Source organism: Anomaloglossus baeobatrachus, chromosome 1 (genome assembly GCF_048569485.1).
Source record: "Anomaloglossus baeobatrachus isolate aAnoBae1 chromosome 1, aAnoBae1.hap1, whole genome shotgun sequence".
Taxonomy (NCBI): domain Eukaryota; kingdom Metazoa; phylum Chordata; class Amphibia; order Anura; family Aromobatidae; genus Anomaloglossus; species Anomaloglossus baeobatrachus.
In genome coordinates this window covers 889,249,967-889,265,613 of record NC_134353.1, presented here as the reverse complement: position 1 = coordinate 889,265,613, position 15,647 = coordinate 889,249,967, and the positions used below count along the sequence as shown (strand labels likewise).

The 15,647-nt window shown below is 43.9% G+C and overlaps 1 long non-coding RNA gene across 1 annotated transcript; it reads right to left on the bottom strand.

Annotated features, from left to right (window-relative positions):
• Nucleotides 1-1,268: 1,268 nt before the first annotated feature.
• On the bottom strand, nucleotides 1,269-1,759 carry LOC142301841 (uncharacterized). Its single transcript, XR_012752890.1, has 3 exons — nucleotides 1,666-1,759; nucleotides 1,466-1,573; nucleotides 1,269-1,366 (listed from the first exon to the last, which is right to left on the bottom strand). It is a non-coding gene; the product is annotated as an uncharacterized LOC142301841 (long non-coding RNA).
• Between the last annotated feature and the right edge of the window lie 13,888 nt (nucleotides 1,760-15,647).

The window sequence follows — 15,647 nt, the reverse complement described above, 5'->3', positions numbered from 1 at the left end:
TATATATTGTGTCTCTTGTGCATCCGTCTTTGTTGCCTCGTGTGTCATTAGCATCAGTCTTGTTTATTGTTTGTGGTCTGGTTTATGTCGATTTCAGAGTATCTATCTTCAAAAGGTGGGTTAGTTTTGGTTTTGTATGTTGTTTTTATTGTGTTATTTATCCGTTCACAACGTGTCTCTTATGTATAATTTTTAGTTTGTTTTTTTTTTGTTTTTTTTATCGTGTATTATGTTTTTTTAAACATAATAAGGTTTTGGTTTTTTTCTTAATTTTTGTTTTTTTTCGGTTACAAAAACAAAAAGATTACATGTTTATTATAAAAGTGTAAAATAAAATGCTGTCATATATTCCTTCACAGATGACGGCTCATCAAAACGAATTTTTTTTGCGTTATTTCATTGAAAAATATCGCACATTAACCTGTCTTTGGAAAATTAAATCGCCTGAATATAGTAACAAACGCATCAAACAAGCAGCTTATGCGGATCTGATTAGTATCTATAAAAAACATTTTCCTAATGAGCCTGTGGATGTAAATCTTATAAAGAAAAAAATACAAGGCATACGCACTGTATATAAAAAGGAACTCAATAAAGTCGAGGAGTCACGACGTTCTGGGGCTGCGACTGCCGATCTTTATGTCCCACGGCTGTGGTATTTTGATCTACTTGACTTCACAAGAGATCAAGAGATTCCAAGGTCATCAACAAGTATGCTTTCCATTCAGGAGTCTCAAAATGGGGCGATTGGCAACGAACAAACGTCACAATTGGTATATTGACCTTTATTCATAAATTTTTCCTTACACACTATGATCCTATGATTTTAAATTTTAATTAATCTATTGGTTTTTTTTTTTGGTTTTTTTTTGCTTTTTTTGGATTTAGAAACGAAATTAGCATTAAAAAGTAGACAAAGAAAATATTTGTCTACAATCTGTAACTGTTATGATTTTTCTGTCTCACATAATTTTTTTTGGATATATTTCACATTAAATGATATGTTGAGAACACAATTATTGTCATGTTTTTTTCCATAAAACCAAAACACAAAACCCAAAACCAAAAAAAGAAATAAATGTAGAAGGCAAAGAAAATACAAAATGTTTTTTTTTAAATTATATTTATTATATAGTGATTTAGCTACCCATTCAGATACAATTTTTAAGCCTTATGTAAACCAAAATAACATGGTAAAAACATCATTACATGTTTTGAATGCAAACTTTTGTTTTAAAAACACAAAAAATAAAAAAAAATTATGCATTTTCATCCATGTATGTTTTTAACAATTGAACATGATCATGTGCTGCCTGGGATAATCTGCATGCTGAATGATATACTTCTTCAAGCTTTGGTCGGTCATCTGGTTTAAAAAACATTAAAAAATAAAAAAAAAACATTAACATACATTTTTAGTTTAAATCTTTTTAACATAAAAATTTTAGAATACAAAAATAATAACCTGCTCTAACTTGTACAGACGCAGGTTCAGAATCAGATTCAGAACTGAGTGTCCAACCAACAGCATGAACACGTCTTGCAGCAATAGGAGGATGATCTTCAATGTGATCTAGGGAGTGACATAATTGTTTAAGACATAGGTTTTTTTAAAATAGCGTTTTTTTGTTTTATTTAAAAATGGAAAAAAAGAAAAAAACAAACCTTGCTCTGAAACCACATTTTGAGACAAAACAGGAATTGGTTCTGATGAAGTTCCTGGATTATTGATTATTGCGCTCCCTTGGTCCGCTACATGTGATGATCCTTTCAAAAATAAGATAAAAATAATAATTTTCTTTAAAAAAAATACATGACTAACATGGCATATTTTTTAAACACATTTATGATTCATATTATACACATGTTTTGTTTTTTTTGTGGAAATAAACAAACAAAAGCACTCATTTATTGATAAAATATACCTCGAGTAGTAGCATTTTGTGCTCTAATTTCTGCTAGACGTTCCTTGCCACGATATTTCAGATCAGCCATTTTCTTCCTGATCTGCGCTTTTGAGCGGTGAAGGCCAAATTTTTTCCGAAGAGCTCTCTTAATCTTGCGAAGAACTTTTTTTTTTATGCTCCCTTTGACGTTCAGTTATAAGTAGACAATCATAATCTCTATTATCCATTTCGCTGACAAGAAGATGGATTTCTGCATCTCCCCAGACAGTTGCTCGCAAGTTTGCAGACATGTTTGTTTATGCGATTTTTAATCCGGAAGTGAAATTTCCTGCCTTCTTGTAGTGAAAGGAAGTGATGGCAGTGTTTAATTTTCATACATAGAATAAAGTTGTTATGCTTTGAAATCATGTAATGTATGTTTTTTAAAAATATATTTGTATTCATATATTTCTAACAAAGGGAATTTGTTTTTTGATAGTTAATTCTTAGTTTACTTACAGTTTACATTTAATTATGTTTGTTTAAAAAATAAAAAAATAAAAAAAGAAAAAAATTAGTTAATGGTCTCATACTTCCATAACACACTATAATGATTACTAACGTTGTTTCTAATTAAAAAAACGACGAAATAAAAATTATATATTTTGTTTAAAAAAAAATTAAAAAAAAATTATGACGCATTCAAATAATCACAAAAACGATCCCGATTGATTATGGCATCATGCCGGACACGACCAAAAGATTGAGGTGTAGGCAGGGATGGCAAATGTGGATCACGAAAACGCCGAGCTCCAGGGACAACATCGGAATCATCACTGCCAATGTTGTCTACATACCCCGGGGGCATGTAGGCTGCAGCATCCTTTTTGCGTAAAAAATTATGTAGAACACAGCTGGCAAGAACTACACTATCAATGGATTCGAGTTTGAGATTTATTGGTGTTGAGAATACACGAAACCGACTTGCCATAATTCCAAAGGTATTCTCAACAACCAACCGTGCCCTTGAGAGACGGTAATTCAAATTTTGACGCTCGGGACTCAAAGTAGTCTGGGGATAAGAACGCAGGAGATGGCTTTGAAGAGGAAATGCCTCATCCCCTAAAAAAACAAAATTTAAATTATTTTCATTTACTGAATTTGGAGGCAAAGGTAATTGTGAACTAAATAAACGCTTTCCAAAATCAGCTTGTTCTAAAACGCCACCATCGGAAACACGGCCATTTATTCCTACATCCACTGTTAAATATTCATAATTTGCATTAACAACTGCAAATAAAATTATACTAAAGAAACCTTTATAGTTATAAAAAAAAGAACCACTATTTGGGGGTTTAATTATTCTAATGTGCTTGCCATCAATCGCACCACCACAGCAGGGAAATTGCCACCTCGTCGCAAAATTATGAGCTATATCAGACCATTCTGAAGTTGTCTTGGGGAAAGGCATGAAATCTGCTAACGCATGTATTATTGCCTGACAAGTCTCCGGAATTAATGAACTTAATAGGGATCTCGAAATACCGGCAGAATATTGTAAATCTGTGAGGCTACGGCCTGTGGCAAGATAGCGCAAAGTCACCAGCAACCTTTATTCTGCAGGAACAGCTTTACGCATTAAAGTATCTCTGCGCTTTATGTATGGGCTGATACGCGTCAGGACTAATGAGAAAGATTCTTCCGACATACGTAGATAGTTGCGGTAATCATGCGGATTGCGTTCCTGTAAATCATGCACTAGACGCACGTGGGATATCTCATCCCTTCGAAGCAGCCATTGGCGTGACCATAATCTTTTGGCCCGAGGATTCATACGTGTATTTTGGTCCATTTCCTCCTCCTCCTGCAATATCTCGGTCATAAGGAGACCCACAGATAAAATGTCAGTTTCGACATTGCTGAACATCCTGTAACCTTATAAAACAAAAACATTATAATGACGCCAAATGTCTATTTTGATCCAAAAAGGAAAGATTGGCATATAACAACTTACCACAAAAAAGGGATAACAAGGAGAGAGGGCGAAAAATCCAGCGAACAAACAAACGTAAGAAAAATTAGGACAAATGCACTATAAAACACTGTGCATGACGCCAAGGCTGAATGTTGACACATCATGACTACAGCTCCGTATTTTATAACAGTAATAACCAATCAAAACGCATCTGCTACAACCAATCCGAATATATTAGGCGTGATTATTTAAAACCACAAATACGCCCTGAACGTTTAATGACGTCACAAACAACTACGAGGATGGCCGATTACACGGTGTCACACTTTGCAATGTGTCGTTCATGAAGACAAAACTAAACGATTTTATGGAATTAAACGATGAGTACACCATGGCCGAATTTCAAACGATTAGGCATCGGTTGGACTCGCAAGGAGCTGTCACATGAGAAGATGTCGTTACGAATGACGTAAGTGCGTCACAAAATACGTGACCCCAACGATGCATCGCACAATATATCGACTCGTGTAAAGCAGCCTTTAGGAACCCATATTTCTTAAAAATGTCAACAATTTCAAGGTTACAAGTCTATCGCCAGAGATCTTGATGTCCCTTTGTCCACAGTGTGTAACAAAATCAAGAAGCTTACAACCCATGGCACTGCAGCTAATCTTGCTGGACATGTATGGCAGAGAATAATTGATAAAGGTTGTAACGCAGGATAGTCCAGATGATAAGCAACCCCAATCAAATTCCAAAGAAAGTCAAGCTCTCCTGCAGGCTCCTCATGCATTAGTGTCAGCACAAACTATCCTTTGACAGTTGAATGAAATGAAACACTATCGCAGGAGACCCTGGAAGGCCTCACTGCTGACACAGACACATAAAAAGTGGACTGCAGTTTGCTAAGATGTACATGAGTAAGCCAAAATCTTTTTGGGAAAGCGTCTTGTGGACAACTGAGACCAAGATAGAGCTTTTTTTGGTAAAGCAGATCATTTTACTATTTAGCAAAAATGGAATGAGGCCTACAAAGTAAAGAACATAGGACTTGCAGTAAAATATGGTGGAGGTTCAGATATTTTCAAGTTGTTTTGCTGCCTCTGGCACCAGGTATCTTGACTGTGTGCAAGGCATCATAAAATCTGAAATTACCAAAAGATTTTGGGTCACAATGTAGTGCCCAGTATTAGAAAGCTGAGTTTGCCTGCTAGGTCATGGGTCTTCAAACAGGAAAATGTCTCCAAACAAACTTCAAGAACCCCCAGAAATGAATGGAAATAAAGCCCTGGAGGGTTCTGAAGTGGCAGCAATGAGTCCGGATCTAAGTCCCATTGAACATCTGTGGATGATCTTAACACCTTCACCATCCTGCAATTTTGCATTTTTCATTTTCATTTTTTCCACCTTTCTTCTAAGAGCCATGGGGAAAAAAAATTCAGATTTGCTGAAATTGCAAAAAAAAGTGCAACTCCATGACAGTTTTTGGGGTTTTTTATTTACCATGTTCACTACATGGTAAAACTTACTTGGTAGTATGATTCTCCAGGTAAGTATGAGTTTGTAGATACCAAACATGTTTATTTTTATTTAAGTGGTGAAAAAAAAATCTGAAATTTCTCACAAAAAAGAATTGCACTTTTGTCACCATTATCCGAGACCTGTAATATTCTCATTTTTCCAGATCTGGGGCTTTGTGGGGGCTAATTTTTGCGTCCTGAGATGACATTTTTAGTTATACTATTTTTGGGTAGATGTGATATTTTGATCGCCTTGTATTGCATTTTATTGTAAAGTTGCGTCAACCAAAAAAATATGTATTTCTGTCTTTTAGATTTTTTTTCTTATTGTGCCCTTTACAGATCAGATTACTTTATTTTATATTTTGATAAATTAGACATTTCTGAACTCGGCAATACCAAATATGTGTTTTTGTTGTTTTTTTTTTAATTGTTTTATTTTCAATGGGGCAAATGGGGATAGATTTGAACTTTTGTGTTTTTTTAAAAAATGGCATATTTTTATTAACTTTGTTTTACACTTTTTCTTGTTTTTACTAATCTCACTAGGGGATTTGAAGCTAACACAGTCTGATTGCTTCTTCTTTTAGCACTAGTGATAGGTGAACTCGCAGATACCTAGGGATCAGCAAGTCTAACCGGGTTTTTAAACAAAAGCTGGTTGGGGCCCAGAATTTATCCTGAATACCTGTCCAAATGCCAGTCCCCATATAAGTCTATGGGAATCTGAATCAGGAGCTTAAAAATGGTGGTAGAAAGGATAGGGGGAATGGAGTAGGTGCATTATACTTACTGAGTCTCCTGTCTGGCTTTAGAGCTGCTTCTGAGGCTGCTCATTAACCTCATACATATGCACTGCTTCTCATGCCCACCAGCAGTTCCTGAGTCTCTGATTGGTTGCAGTCCGACGCGCCCCCACCCTGTGTGACAGCATGTCTGATGGCTTCCAATCAGATTGGATATTGGATATATATGAAGAAACCGGATATCTCGCCGTGTCATTGCTTGATGTCCTGAGTAGTGTTGAGCCACCCACCTAGTGTTCGAGTTCGGTTCGTCGAACGGCAGCTTAGTTCGATGAACGTTCGACGAACGGTTGCCGAACACATTCGAACCCCATAGAAAACAATGACAGGCAAACACAAACACATAAAAACACATTATACATATACACATTATGATTATTTATTATTATAGCACCATTTATTCCATGGTGCTTTACAAGTGAAAGAGGGTATACGTACAACAATCATTAACAGTACAAAACAGACTGGTATAGGAGGAGAGAGGACCCTGCCCGCGAGGGCTCACAGTCTACAGGAAATGGGTGATGGTACAATAGGTAAGGACACATACAGTTAATAAACATTGCCATTACACTTTCAGGTCCCTGCGATGCGTCCTGCAGTCGGTCTCCCGACGCTTTTCCTTCCAATAATCGTTGCGTCCTCCTGGTAACTAGCACTGATGATAGGACCTTCCGTGACGTCATCATAGCATGTGACCAGTCACGTGTCTATTATCTCATTGGCTACAGACTGGTCACATGGCTAGACGCCATGCTAGGTCCTGTCAGTGCATCTCTCTGGTACGATCTCTCTGGTACGCGGTGCTCGTTTGAGCATCTCCGTGTACCGGCGAGATACTCTGGCACGTGGTCGGCTTCCCCATTCCTGCATGTCGGCGCTCTTTACAGAGTCAGCCCACATGCAGGGACTGGCTGGCACAGCCGGTGAATTGCGGCAACGGGAATCAAGTGATCGGAGCACCGTTGCTATAGTAACCCGCCTGTCATATTACTTTAGCAATGGGTCAAACTTGCCTGACATTAAGAATCTCTGGCTTAATACTAGCTAGTAAAACAAAGCTAGTATTAACCCATTATTACCCAGCAAGTCACCCGAAACCAGGGCAACTGGAAGAGTTGGATACAGCGCCAGATGATGGCGCTTCTATGAAAGCGCCATTTTCTGGGGCGGCTGCAGACTGCAATTCGAAGCAGAGGGGCCCAGAAAGCTCAGCCCAACCTGTGCTGCGGATTCCAATCCCCAGCTGCCTAGTTGTTCCTGGCTGAACACAAAAATGGGGCAAAGCCCATGTCGTTTTTTTTTTTTAATTATTTCATGAAATTCATAAAATCATTAAAAAAAAGGGCTTCCCTATTTTTTTAGTTCCTAGCCATGTACAAATAGGCAGCTGGGGGTTGGGGGCAGCCGTACCTGCCTGCTGTACCTGGCTAGCATACAAAAATATGGTGAAGACCACATCATTTTTTGGGGGGGGCAAAAAACTCCTGCATTCAGTCCTAGATGGAGAATGCTGAGTCTTGTAGTTCTGCAGCTGCTGTCTGCTCTCCTGCATACACTAGTGAATGGAGCATGCTGAACCTTGTAGTTCTGATCCACCTGTCTCTCCCTCCAGCATACAGTCCTGGATGCAGCATGCTGAGCCTTGTAGTTCTGCAGCTGCTGTCTGCTCTCCTGCATACAGACAGACAACAGATAGCAGCTGCAGAACTACAAGGCCCAGCCTACTCCATCCAGGACTGTATGCAGGAGTTTTTTGCCCCCCCCCGCCAAAAATTACGAGGGCTTTGCCATGTTTTTCTATGCTAGCCAGGTACAGCAGGCAGCTACGGGCTGCCCCCAAAGCCCAGCTGCCTATTTGTATCCGGCTGGGAACCAAAAATTTGGGGCAGCCCTTTTTTTAACCCCTTAACGACCTTTGACGTACTGGGTACGTCACGGTGACATGGTGCTAAACGACCCATGACGTACCCAGTACGTCATGGCGAAATCGCGGTCCCGGAGCCCCGGGGAGTCCAATTTCTTTGATTAAACGGTAGATTTGGGAAGGAGGGGACCTCTGCCTGACCTCAGGAGGGGTGGTGCCTCCTCCCCGAACCTACAGAGGCTGTGATTGGCTGACAAACGCCGCTCAGCCAATTACAGTCACTGTAATGTTCCAGCCATTGAAAATGGCTGGAACATTTAAATCCAGCCCTGATCAGTGCTGCTGTAGCACTGGCCATTGGCTGGAGCTGGGTGATCGGTGCTTCACCCGCCCCCAGCTCTGATTGGAGAGACCGGTCTTGTGACCGCTCTCTCCAATCAATGTGGATCTGCGGCCTGTGACCGTCCCTAGAAGCCGAGGAGAGCAGTCTCTGCGGGTGCCCATCGGTAAGTTGCCGCCCGCCCCTGTCCCCGATCGCCCTGCCAGCCCCGCCGCTGTCTGCGATCGCCCCGCCCGCCCCCACCAGCCCCGCCGCGGCTCTGATTGCCCCGCCGCTGCTCCCGATCCACCGCTGTCCCCGCCGCCACTGTCCCCGCTGCTGCTCCGGATCCACCGCTGTCCCCGCCGCTGCTCCGGATCCACCGCTGTCCCCGCCGCTGCTCTGGATCCACCGCTGTCCCCGCCGCTGCTCCGGATCTACCGCTGTCCCCGCCGACACGCTCGCCACTGTCCCCGCCGCTGCTCCGGATCCACCGCTGTCCCCGCCGCCACGCTCGCCACTGTCCCCGCCGCCGCTCCCGATCCACCGCTGTCTCCGCCGCCGCTCCCGATCCACCGCTGTCCCCGCCGCCACGCTCGCCACTGTCCCCACCACCGCTCCCGATCCACCGCTGTCCCCGCCGCCGCTCCCGATCCACCGCTGTCCCCGCCGCCACGCTCGCCACTGTCCTCGCCGCTGCTCTGGATCCACCGCTGTCCCCGCCGCCACGCTCGCCACTGTCCCCGCCGCCGTCGCACCCACCTTTTTAAGCCGCTGCTGCCCCCGAATCGGCCCCCACTGTTCCCTCCTTCATCGGCTGCCCCTTCTCCATCGCCACTACACCTCCTATTCCTCCATGTGCTGCAAGCCACCCTCCCCCCACATGTGGAGGGAGGGTGGCTTGCAGCACATGTGGGGGGAGGGTGGCTTGCAGCACATGTGGGGGGCAGGTGGCTTGCAGCACATGTGGGGGGAGGGTGGCTTGCAGCACATGTGGGGGGCGGGGGGCTTGCAGCACATGTGGGGGGCGGGGTGGGTTGCAGCACATGTGGGGGGCGGGTGGCTTGCAGCACATGTGGGGGGAGGGTGGCTTGCAGCACATGTGGGGGGAGGGTGGCTTGCAGCACATGTGGGGGGCGGGTGGCTTGCAGCACATGTGGGGGGTGGGTGGCTTGCAGCACATGTGGGGGGAGGGTGGCTTGCAGCACATGTGCTGCAAGCCACCCTCCCCCCACATGTGCTGCAAGCCACCCTCCCCCCACATGTACTGCTGCAAGCCACCCTCTCCCCCCACATGTACTGCTGCAAGCCACCCTCCCCCCACATGTGCACATGTGCTGCAAGCCACCCTCCCCCATGTGCCATCTCTCTCTCCCATGAGACTCTGCCCCCCTCCCCGATCTGCTGCCTGCTCTCTCCCATCCTCTTCATCTACTGCCCCCTCTCACCCTCCTCAATCTGTTGCATCCTTCATCTGCTGCCTCTTCTGTCTGCTGTGATCCTGCTGCCTAGATCCATCCTGTAAGGTAGGTATCCCCATCTCACCTCACTCCCCCCCATCCTCTGCCGCTCCTCCATCCGCTGCGCCATTTCCCATCATCCATCCGCTGCGCCCTTTCCCATCCTCTGCCGCTCCTCCACCCGCTGCGCCCTTTCCCATTTTCCATCCGCTGCTCCCTTTCTCATCTGCCGCCCCGCCCTCTCGCATCGCATTATCCAGCGCAGTTGCTTGCTTCCAGACTGCAGTGGATGATGCGATGCGAGACTCGTGCATTGCTCTCACGTTTGGCACTGGTCTTAGTGGCAGGCGCTCTTTTTTTTTATTCATTTTTTTTTTTTACTGATGTCTGTATTTTTTATTTCGCCAAACTAATTTTTTTGTATGGGGGGGGGTCTAGTTTCCAAAATGGGATCACATGTGGGGGAGCTCCATTGTTTAGGCACCTCAGGGGGTCTCCAAATGAAACATGGCGTCTGCTAATAATTCCAATCAATTTTACTGTGAAATGGCGCTCCTTCTCTTCTGAGCCCCGCCGTACGCCCAAACAATTGATTTCCACGACATATGAGGTACCTGTGTACTCAGGAGTAATTGCACAATACATTTTATGGTGCATTTTTTCCTGATACCCTTGTGGAAAAAAAAGCTACCTGTTTGAATAAACAATTTTGTGTTAAAAAAAAGAATAAAATATTTTCACGGTTGAACATTACAAACGTTTGTGAAGCCTCCAGGGGTTCAAAGTGCTCACTAAACAGCTAGATAAATTCCATGAGGGGTCTAGTTTCCAAAATGGGGTCAATTGTGGGGGAGCTCCATTGTTTAGGCACTTCAGGGGGGTCTCCAAATGCAACATGGCGTCCGCTAATAATTCCAACCAATTTTGCTGTGAAATGGCGCTCCTTGCCTTCCGAGTCCTGCTGTGTGCCCAAACATTTGATTTCCACCACATATGAGGTATCCGTGTACTCAGGAGAAAATGCACAATACATTTTATGGTGCATTTCTTCCTGATACCCTTGTGATAAAAAAAGCTACCTGGTTGAAGCAACAGTTTTGTGGTAAAAAAAAAATGTTTCTTTTCACGGCTCAACGTTATAAACTTCTGTGAAGCCCCCAGGGGTTCAAAGTGCACATCAAACATCTAGAAAAAATATTTGAGGGCTCTAGTTTCCAAAATGGGGTCACTTTTGGGGGAGCTCCATTGTTTAGGCACCTCAGGGAGTCTTCAAACCCAACATGGCGTCCGCTAATGAGTGCAGCTAATTTTGCACTCAAAAATTCAAATGGCACTCCTTGCCTTCCGAGTCCTGCCGTGTGCCCAAACATTTGATTTCCACCACATATGGGGTATCTGCGTACTCAGGAGAAAATGCACAATACATTTTCTGATGCATTTTTCCTGATACCCTTGTGAAAATACTAATTTTTATGGCTAAAGTAACATTTTTGTGTTAAAAAAGTAACATTTTCATTTTTTCGTCTACATTGCTTTGGTTGCTGTGAAGCTCCTAAAGGGTTAATAAACTTCTTGGATGTGGTTTTGAGCAGAGTGAGGGGTACAGATTTTAGAATGGGGTCACTTTTGGGTATTTTCTGTCGTCTAGGTTTCTCAAATCACTCCAAATGTGATGTGGTACCTAAAAAAGTTTTGTAAATTTTGTTGGAAAAATGAGAAATTGCTGATGAACTTTGAACCCTTCTAACTTCCTAACGGAATTTTTTGCTTTTTTTTCAAAAATTGCGCTGGTGTAAAGCAGACAAGTGGGAAATGTTATTTAGTAACTATTTTGTGTTACATATCTTTTAGATTTATGGGCATAAAATTTCAAATTTTGAAAATTGCAAAATTTTCAAAATTTTCGCCAAATTTTCGGAATTTTCACAAATAAACTCAAAACATATCGGCCTAAATTTACCACTGACATGAAGTACAATATGTCACGAAAAAACAATCTCAGAATCGCCAGGATCCGTTGAAGTGTTCCAGAGTTATAACCTGTCAAAGTGACACTGGTCAAAATTGCAAAAAATGGCCGGGTCTTTAAGGTGAAAACAGGCTGGGGGCTGAAGGGGTTAAAAAAATTATTTCATGAATTTCATAAAATAATTAAAAAAAAAAAATGACGTGGGCTTTGCCCAATTTTTGTGTCCAGCCAGGTACAACTAGGCAGCTGGGGATTGGAATTCACTTTCTGTGCACCCCTGCTTCGAATTGCAGTCCACAGCCGCCCCAGAAAGTGGCACTTTCATAGAAGCGCCATCTTCTGGCGCTATATCCAACTCTTCCAGATGCCCTGGTGACGGGTGGTTCGCTGGGTAATAATGGGGTTAGGGCTAGCTGTATATTATCAACTGGCCCTAAGCCCGAAATTCATGGTGTCACGCCAATATTAGACATGGCCACCATGAATTTCTAGTACAGAGAAAAAAAACACACAGAAATATATTTTTATTAGAAATTAAACACAACACAATTAGTGACTCCATCTTTATTGAAATAAAGAACCCCCCTCCGCAGTAATCCTGGGTCAAGGGTCCCGCACCGTCCAATCCGGATCCAATATCATCTGATCGGTTTGCTGGAAGGCAAAGCGATCAGATGATGTGTCAGGTTCAAGGGCCTGAATCACATGACACAGCAGCTGATTGTATAAACGGCTTTTATGCAATCAGCTGATGCATCAGTGCAAAAACCCCCAAAAAAACAAACTATACACTTCTGTGCAAACTCCTGTCCGACAGCATCAGCTGATAGTTTAGCCGGGCGGTAAAAAGCCGGCCTCACCGCTCAACTTATAGTGTCAGCTGATTCCGTCAAGTGACCGCAATAGCTGATCATTGCCAGGTCTGCGAGAGAAAAAAGAGAGAGAAAATAGAGAGAGAAAAGAGAGAGAAAAGAGAAGAGAGAGAGGGAGAGAGAGAGAAAATAGAGAGAGAAGAGAGGAGAGAGAGAAGAGAGAGAGGAGGGAGAAGAGAGGGAGAGAGAGAAGAGAGAGGGAGAGAGAGTGAGGAGAGAGAGAAGAGAGAGAGAGAGAGAAGAGAGAGCGGAGAGAGAAGAGAGAGAGGAGAGAGCAATGCAGCCTCATTCCGTGAACTGCTCCAATTTTAGAGGTGTGTCCCGCGGCTCACAGCTGATGTCCGGCTCCTCCCCTCAATGCATAATTAAATTAAATTAGAATTATAAATAAATAATAATTATAAATTAAATTCTTTACCAGGACGGCCGGGACTCAAACTCGTGAACTAATTCTCCTTAGGAAAGTAGCTCTATCCATTGAGCCACTGCCTGTAATGAAAAGCATAGGAAGATTTGGTAATCTTGACCTCTTATTGCAGTAGAGAATCCAGAAGCAGATTGTTCAGCTGCAAGGATGGATGGATTGATGGTGAAAGGAAGAAACACTGGCACCATTCAGCAAGCTAATCGCTCAATCTTCCTATTTCAGGTTTACACACGCATTATATGGCTTGTAAATTTCCTTGCATTCTGGCCACGGTGCTCATTCCAATAAACAGTGAAAGGAGGAAACACTGGCACCATTCAGCGAGCTAACTGCTGTATCTTCCTATTTCATGGTTATGCACACTTATATGGCTTGTAAATTTCCTTGCATTCTGGCCATGGTGCTGATTCCAATGAAAGGCCACGCCTTTCCCCCTGACTTGATGGTCGAATAAAAAAGCATTTTTTACCGCATATTTGGTGAGTGCCTTCCGTCTCTTTTCACATGGACTGGATGGATGGATGGGAGGAGGAATGGATGGATGGATGGATGGAAGGATGAATGGATGGAGGGATGAATGGATGGAGAGATGGAGAGAGGGATGGAGGGATGGATGAATGGATGGATGGATGTCGGGATGGAGGGATGGATGGATGGATGGATGGAGGGATGGATGGAGAGATGGATGGATGGATGGAGGGATGGATGGAGGGATGAAGGGAGGGATGAATGGATGCAGAGATGGAGGGAGGGATGGAGGGATGGATGGAGGGAGGGATGGATAGATGGATGGACGGAGGGATGGATGGAGGGATGGATGGATAAATGGTGGGATGGAGGGATGGATGGAGGGATGGATGGATGGAGGGATGGAGGGATGGATGGAGGGATGGAGGGATGGATGGAGGGATGAAGGGAGGGATGAATGAATGGAGAGATGGAGGGAGGGATGGATAAATGGATGGGAGGGCAAACACCGACGCTATCGCACTCATCACCACACACACGCAGGCACTACAACCCCCATCATCATCGCACACACGCAGGCACTACGGCTCTCATCATTCTCGCACACATGAGGGCACTGCAACCCCCATCATCACCGCACACAATCAGTCACTACGGCACTCATCATCCTCGCACACACGCAGGCATTACCTCAGTGACGTTCCCGGTGACAGCGCAGCTCGCGTCAGTTGCTCCGTGGATCTGACACAGAGCGCTTATGTTCTACGGCGCTCCAGTCAGCTTTATGTAGCAGAGCTCGATGCGTTGCGGGACCTCGTGGATTACGCCGGACCTGGAGGGGTATTTGGGGATTTTAATAAAATGGTGAAAGAGGGTGTTTTTTTGTCTTTTATTCCAAATAAAGGATTTTTCGTTGTGTGTGTTTATTTACGTTCACTTACAGGTTAATCACGGAAGGTATCTCGGGGAGACGCCTGCTATGATTAACCCAGTTATTACCGCAATTGCCACCGCACCAGGGCAATTCGGGATGAGCTGGGTAGAGTCCCGGGACTTTCACATCTAATAAATGCGGCAATTCCGGGCGGCTGCTGGGTGATATTGTTAGGGTGGTGGGCTCCCCATAACGTGGCGCTCTCCATCCTGACAATACCAGCCTCCAGCCGTGTGGCTTTATCCTAGCTGGTATCAAAATTGGGGGGAACCGCAGTTTTTTTTTAATTATTATTCATTTATTTATTTTACTGCACGATATAGACCCGCCGGTGGCTGTGATTGGTTGCAGTGAGACACCTGTCACGAGTCTGACTGCAATCAATCATGTGCGCCGGCGGGCGGGGATAGCAGGGAATACCACATTGAATAATGAAGCGGCAGCCATTTTCAAAAGAGGAAAAGCCGCCAGACCTTTGTGACAGCCGTGCAGCGCCGTGCCCGTGATCGGTGAGTAGAAAAGAGAGAGGGATTGTGCTGGGGATGCAGGACGCATGCAAATACACAACGTGCGCACATAGCCTTACTGTGAAAAGCCACGCTTTTGGTGATCGAACCGTTATCAAACGTAACTCGAACTGCCGAACTTGAAGCAAATCATTCGAGTTCGTCGAAGGACTCGAACACCGCCCAAAAGCACTCGAATTTGAAATTGGTGAACCGTTCGAATCGAACATCGCTCAACTCTATTCTTAAGTAAGGAGGCTGCAATCTCTGAAATGCGTTGACCTGACCTTGCAATTTAATAAACACATGGAATAATTTTATCCGCTTTGGTTGATTGGTGACAGCGCGGTTAGACACCCGGTTTCTTCCTATATATATCCAATCGAATCCTTCGAGGCTGCAGCTCTATCACCTGTGTACTAAGCGGGTATAGGAATTGTAACTGTCACAACCCCTATAGGTGCGTTTACCTATATTTCACTGTTCGTTATTTTATCTGGTAAGACCCTATTGCACTATCATCCACAGCTTCATTCTCCTGAATTGTCTTTCAATCAGAGACACTGTGTATGTGTGTCTCTATTGCTGTAAGAAAATAGCAAAATATCTAATGTACAACCCCTCAAATAAATAATCAT